The 7,928-nt window shown below is 34.6% G+C and overlaps 1 pseudogene across 1 annotated transcript; it reads right to left on the bottom strand.

The window, feature by feature from the left end:
* Positions 1–505: 505 nt before the first annotated feature.
* LOC309491123 (dynein light chain roadblock-type 2-like) lies at positions 506–3,079 on the bottom strand (annotated as a pseudogene). Its single transcript, XR_014211733.1, has 4 exons — positions 2,947–3,079; positions 2,765–2,838; positions 1,235–1,402; positions 506–1,140 (listed from the first exon to the last, which is right to left on the bottom strand). The product of XR_014211733.1 is annotated as a dynein light chain roadblock-type 2-like (transcript).
* Positions 3,080–7,928: the final 4,849 nt, after the last annotated feature.

Raw genomic sequence — 7,928 nt, 5'->3', positions numbered from 1 at the left:
TGCTGACACACAAGGACCCTGAGCATGGCGCTATTTTAAATGATTTTACAGAGTGGTGTAAGTCGTCTTTTATTAACATTAACGTGGCAAAAACTAAAGAAATGTTAATCGATTTTAGAACCCCCCGCCCACCCTCTCTTCTACCCTTCAAGCTATAGAAGTGGTGAAACAATATAAATACCTTGGTATTATAATTGATGACAAACTCACCTTCGAGCCAAGTTGACGCCGTCTGTAAGAAATCACATCAACGCATGTTTTTTTATCGTAAACTTCGCAATTTTAATGTCGATAAGACGTAAGACCGTTGTATGAAAAATATTATAAATAATATTAATTAAATAAAATGTTTCTTATTTTTTTAGTAGTAGAAACTATATAAAATAATATATAATAATAATTGTATGAAATATAATAAAAAAATATATTATAAATAATATTAATAAATACCATTTTTCATTGCTATTATTATTAGTAGAAATATTACATTATATAAAATAAAATATGTTATATAATAACTACAAATTATAATAGTTTTATATATACAAACACACACACACACACATATATATAGAGATATATAGATAGATAGCCTCTCTCTCTCTCAATATATATATATATCAGCCATAGCAAAACTGTCACTTTACATTCAGAAGACCTTAAACACTCAGATACTCCATAATAAAGACAACAAATCACTTATTTATTGATGACTTGACATGCAATCAATCACAATGCAAAGTGAATTTCTCCCTTCTTCCTCAAGATTTCGGACTTCATCCTGGATCATGGTTCTCTTCTCCCTAAGGGTGGACTTTGACCACTGCTGGAAATGTGCTGTTCCTAGACCCTGTCTTCCAGTGCAAGGGTTTCCGATGATATCTTTGGTTATGAGAGAACATTCTGCAGGTTAATTGCCGTGCTGGCGGCCCACTTACGGCCAGATCTTGTTCTGACTCCTGCTTCCCTGGTGAGTTGGTCTTGAGAGTCCCTATATGTCAGACAGTCTGCATTTGGCGACTTTAAACTCCTCCACCACTGAAGACAGGGGAAGCTGGAGCTGGAGCCCGACCTTATGTAGAGCCCCAAGGATGTAAAGCTCGGGGGTATTCCCAACCATCTTCTAATGGAATTCTTTATCTGGAGGAAAATGGGGAAAAGGTGAGAGCTACAGGATATGAGCGTTAACAGCCTGATAAGATAAGTAAGACGGGCTGATAATGCGCTGACCCACCTGGCGCCACCATGATCTCGTGTTTCTTGGACCTGATGCGCAGAAACGTCAGGTCGTTCTGGGGGTCGATGTCTCTGATCGTGCTCCTGGTTTTCATAGTCAGCTGATGCAGCAGTCCCACATACTCCACCGTCGTCGAGTTGTCTAGTGTCGTTCTGATGGGAATGCCTGAAAAGGAACAGGTTAAGATCAATGGAACTACGGCTTCTAGAAAACAAACTAGTTTCACGCTTATAGCATTTATCATAAAAAAGCTTAATTCTAATAAATCCTCATGCAAAATCAGTAGTGCTGTTGCGGTGCGTCGATGATGTCGACGCGTCGACGTCAAAATTTCGTCTACGTCATATTTTTGTGTCGACACTTCTTTCTTTCTTTCTTTTTTGCACCATTCCCGGAGGTACAGCTCGCCACACACACCGCCCGCCGTGTTTTTCTGTCATGTTTTCTCCCTTTCTTTACAAACCGCGACAAACGCCAGTCTCCTTTCTCTGCAGAATGCTATAAATCTGCTCAACCAATCACACCGCACCATTCCACATATTGTAAACAGTAACGGCGGCGCTTTGAATACACCCGGCATCCTAGTTTTCCTTATCTACTTTGTACTTTTTGATCAACAAACAAACAAAAAAATTTATACATTTGACGGCATTGATGAACCTGTGGTGGTTTCTGCCGTAGGGAAGAAACATAAGCCATCGAAATCTAATCATTTACGTGAGGAGATTAAGAAGATGAGGCGTGTGAGGAAGAAAAATGCCGACTCTTGCTTGTTCTCACACGACAGCATAAAAAAAATAGTGGTTTTCATCTTGCCACTTCCTTGGTAAAGAAAACACATTTTTTACTCAAATTAATCTAAATGGATTTATCACGTTTATACTACAATATTCAGAAGTATACGTTGTAGCTGACAGAGTGTTTATGTCAGAATGTTTATTTTTAAATCACAACCTTCTTGGGGCTAATCCATCGGACTAACGGTTCGAGAGATATGCGAATAACAGACAGGATAATTAATTCGAATTAGTCGTTAGATTAGTCGACTAATCGATAAAATAATCACCCGACTAATCGTTTAATTAATAGGCTAGTCGTTTACCCCAGCCCTAAAAATCAGTTTCTTCATCACTAATGTTGATTATTTAGTATAACTCTACCATATTATATTATATTATATTATATCCATTCTCTATACCAGATTATCCTATGTAGTTTTGTAAAATATTATATTATATTATATTATATCCATTCTCTATACCAGCTTATCCTATGTAGTTTTGTAAAATATTATATTATATTATATTATGTCCATTCTCTATACCAGCTTATCCTATGTAGTTATGTAAAATGTTACATTATGTTAATTAGCCTATATTGTTTAATTATATGATATTACATTAGCCATTCTCTATACCAGCTTATCCTATGTGTTTTGTAAAATATGATATTATATAATAAATATAACAGTTAATATAAGTACAGTAAAACCATGGTAAATTGTGATTAGGCCTAACGTTACATTACCTTCTGCGTTAACGACTATTGAGCCAATAACACCAGTAGCCTTGAATCCTCTTTAAAGTGTCTTCGACTTCAGCCTTCAGAGATGAACAAAACAGTTAGGCAGATTAATACACGAGTCTAAAACATAAATATAATTTGTACGAATTATTAAACAAAAATATAGATGAAATAAAGTAGTTTACCATATTGCCGCACATATTTACCAGTCTTCCGTTTGTTCCTCGTTGATCAACATGATGAACTATAACACGTCTTCAAGAATAAACTTTTTTTTATTCCGTTATTAAATTGTTTCTGTTAATGTTGCTGACTCACTCGACAGGCAGAAATGATATAAGCAGGCTGTTAAAACTTGTGTACACAGTTGTGTTACTTTTCTCAGCGCTGATGAGTCATCATGAGTTAGTTGATGACGATAGACCAATTACAGTCGTTTGTGGTGGCAGGATATTTTAATCAATGTGCAGTATCACTTCAGTAATTATTTAAACGGCAATGTGTTTTATATTATAACAACACATTTTGACAAACAAACTTATCCAGTGAAAGTAAGATAAATAATAAATAAAAATTCACGAATTGTTATTCGTGTTTGGTTTTCTTATTTGACTTTTATTTAGCCGACAGCGCCCCCTACAGGATAATATTGTACAGAACTTTTAATCTCATTCGGTCTCAATCTCATCGATTTTATTTCGCTATGACCGAATAACACACAAAAGCAACGAATGCGTTTTAACAATTTAAAACTGATATCTACATTGTTATAACCTGTTAACTGCTTTAGTGTTTACTTTTTTTATTGAACTTAGTTGAAATCCAATCGTCTGATTTGTGAAGGATCAAGTGACACTGAAGACTGGAGTAACGATGCTGAATATTCAGCTTTACAACAAAGGAACAAATTACATTTTAAAGTATATTCAAATAGAAAATCGTTATTTTAAATTGTAATAATATTTCACAATATTACAGTTTTTCTTTCTATATTTTTTATCAAATAAATGCAGGCTTGATGAGGATAAGAGACTTCTTTTAAAAACATAAAAAATAATTATGTTTCCAAACTTTTGACCGGTACTACATACATACATACATACATACGGTACACAGTTATAATCTTGATTTCCTCCCCAATGTTTTCATTTCTGCTAATCACAGTTGCGCACATTTGACCACCAGATGTCGCTAGCATGCGGTTTTTCGAAACAAAATATCACGAGAAAAATATTCTTTCTTTTAATATATATATATATATATATATATATATATATATATATATATATATATATATATATATATATATATATATATATATATATATATATTCGTCATTGCTTTTAAACCTTGCTTTAAATATTTTAAAAAATATATGTTTAATGTTAATATTCTTGCTAACCTTCTGTAACCAATGACGTCAACATTGCAACGCGAAGGCGTCACGTGAAGACGCCCAGGCACGTGCACGGTATAAGGTAAGTACTTACTTATAAGGTAAGTATTATATATATAATTAATTTAAAAAATATTTTGAAATCAATTAAATAATATCACATAGGCCTATATATAGTAATTAAAATACAATTTGTCATTATTATTATGTCACAATGATGAAGATGATAACAGGTTCCAATATGAAATGTCTTTTAATAATAAAGTAAACTTAGGTACAGACAGAAGGTGTAACAGTGTGTGCTTACAACAATACAAACACAAACAACGAATGACCCACACAGAGGGAACAGGGAGGAACTTAAATACTGTGATGTATTTATATAATATCAGCTGTGATGATGAGGAGTGTCCACAGAGACAGATGAGTGCCATATTAGTAGAAGTTAGTATATCAAATAATATATTATATTACAATAATTTTTCATTATTTTTATTAGTAGTAGAAGAAACTATATAAAATAATAGATATATAATATTATAATAATTGTATGAAATATAAAAACAATATATATTATAAATAATATTAATAAATACCATTTTTCATTGCTATTATTATTATTAGTAGAAATAGTACAATATAAAATAAAATATATTATATTATATAATAACTATAAAATATAAGTTTTATATATACACACACACATAGAGATAGATAGATAGCCTCTCTCTCTCTCTCTCTCTCTCTCAATATATATATATTTATCAGCCATAGCAAAACTGTCACTTTACATTCAGAAGACCTTAAACACTCAGATACTCCATAATAAAGACAACAAATCACTTATTTATTGATGACTTGACATGCAATTGATCACAATGCACAATCAAAGGTTTCAATTAAAACAATTATTTGGATTATTTTAAAAGCTATTCACTAGATGAAATGTTATACTTGTTTAGGGCAGTGTACAAACAAATTTACATATTTTAAAGAATATAATTTAGTGAGTATGCCATCTAGTCCAGTCAAGTCAAGTCATCTTTATTTATATAGCGCTTTTTACAATACAGATTGTATCAAAGCAGCTTCACATTGATAACATGAAAATAATCAAACAAAATTTGTTTCTAGAAGAAAATTGCATCATTGTCCACCCTAAATAAGGCAGATCAATAATATTGTTGAATATTAAATGTCCCCAACTAAGCAAGCCAAAAGCCAAGGCGACAGTGGCAAGGAACCAAAACTCCATCAGGTGACAGAATGGAGAAAAAGAACCCAGGCTCAGTCGGGGCCAGTTCTCCTCTGGCCAACGAGCGAACAGTGTATGATTATGATCCGGGCAGCGTTACAGGTCAGAAGTCAGATTGGTCGTGAACCAGGGCCCCAAATTTGGTCCATCGGTATCATCTGGGGGGACAAAGTCTCATAGTGATTTTTGGCAAGGTATACACCCCTAGTACTAGAAAAATCACGATAGCAGTGCAGGGGTGATAGCGAAATCACTTTTTTCAGCTCATGAAGTTACTAACCCCCTAAAATAAATTCCGTTTTTGAAATCTGGTGTATATCTGGTTTAGGCTCATGCCAGGGATATTGTCAATATTCTATAATATGGTGCTTGGTATCGTTGGAAAGGGGCCCTTTTAGGCTTTCATTTAAGCCCAGTACTGAATCTGTCTGACAAACACAGAGGTCACATGACTTCTTTAAACCAGAAATAACACACATTTTTTCACAATTTCCGCCTAAACTGTATGCTTTCTTTTATCCCTGTGGCATGAAAGAACACCAGGGACACAAAACTCAACAACTTCAATACTCAAGGCACTCTGATGACTCAGAAAATGTATAATATACCCATACTATTTATTTGTGAGAGCCTTAAATTAGACTCGTGCAGCCAGCACAAGTCTTCAAAATAGAATAGAGCCAATAGAATGGACAAATAGAATACCCTATTAGTCCAGGGCCAAATGGCCTATTTATTCATGTACAGTTGTAATAAAAAGTAATTGTTTCAATAGTGCTGTCAACATAACACTTGTAAGTGGTTTAACAAAATGTTTCTATCATGTATTTTGATATTCACCCACTTTCAGTTAGAATGTCAGAAAGTAGCTCATGCACAGTTCATATGGATTTTTGGGCTCCAATAGTCCATATTGGACCCAAGAAACATATTTCTGGCCAAAGAGTCCTCGATCTTGGGCTTTCTATACATACTCATATACTCCTTCTGATGCTTCATAAGCCATATAGTCTGAACATTAACGCACAGACCACGGACGGCGCGCTGCGTGGAACTGTTGGTTCAGTTGACTGGTTATAACAACACTACCAACTATGCCATCTTCAATCAACTTCCATTGAAGCTGCACAGACTTCAGAAACACAGACATTAACGCTCTATACATATTGACTCAAGAGTCAAAATTTGAGTGTCAGAATGTCAGAAAGTAGCTCATGCACGGAATGTTGATGGATTTTGACAGTTTGACAAGGTTTTGTCAGTTTTGTGAAAAGATTGTTGGTTCAGTTGACTGGTTATAACAACACTACCAACTATGCCATATTCAATCATCTTCCATTGAGTTCCAGGGGTATTAAATGTAAGTACAAAATACTTTTTCTCTTGTGAATTGGTGGGGAATAGTAGCAGTAGCTAATGTAAGCTTGGTGTTTTTAGCAGGCTAGCTATCTTGCAGGTTAAACAGTGTAACAGTAACTGCTACAGTGCAGTCATTCATATCGGTCTTTTGTCACGCCCTCTCGCCACACATTGTATTTCTCACGCGGAAAAACTATTTATAATATATTTAATATGCTGCAGCGCCCAAAATGTCTCTGGACGCGCCAGTCTCATTATGGAACCGGCAGGAATCAATCGCTGTAAAAATAGAGAGATGAGCAGAGCAACTGAACCAACAATCTTTTCACAAAACTGACAAAACCTTGTCAAACTGTCAAAATCCATGAGCATATTTGGGTCCAATATGGACTTCTGTATGGCTGACGTAACATCAGCAAGAGTCAACGAGTATTTATGGAAAGGTCAAGTTTCAAGTACTCCTTGGCCAGAAAAAAAATCAGTATGTCAAATATGGACTTCTGTCAGGATGTTATAGCATCCGAATATATCAATCTGAATGTATAGTGTAATTCTTTTAGGGCTCTTTGGCCAGAAATATGTTCAGTAGGTCAGAAGGGGACCTCTGAATAGCTGATTTATCATCAGAAAGAGTCTATAACTTTATATCGTTTAAAAACTTTTGAGGACCCTTTGACCAGAAATAAGTTCAAAACGTCAGATATGGATATCTACATGGCTTATGTAGCATTAGAAGGAGTCTATGAGTATGTATAGAAAGTCCAAGATCGAGGACTCTTTTGCCATAAATATATTCCTTGGGTCAAATAAGGCTGATTTGACATCAGAAGGAGTCGATAACTTCATATAGTTTGAAAAATGTTCAGGACACTTTGACAAGAAATACGTTCAAAAGGTCAGATATGGACATCTATATGGCTTATGAAGCATCAGAAGGAGTCTATGAGTATGTATAGAAAGCCCAAGATCGAGGACTCTTTGGATAGAAATATGTATCTTGGGTCAAGAAAAAAATTCAGTGTGCATCACCACATTGCACCACCAGCGCTAACTCCTTCCCATGTTCATTAAAGAGATAACATGTTGCATTGCATTGCACAAACAATCTAACATTGAGCACTGAAGAATAACATATAGGTTATGCACTTCTTGCATTG

This window comes from Leuciscus leuciscus, assembly GCF_965113295.1.
Source record: "Leuciscus leuciscus genome assembly, chromosome: 25".
NCBI lineage: Eukaryota > Metazoa > Chordata > Actinopteri > Cypriniformes > Leuciscidae > Leuciscus > Leuciscus leuciscus.
The sequence above is the reverse complement of the archived record's forward strand: the minus strand, read 5'-3'. Positions and strand labels throughout refer to the sequence as shown.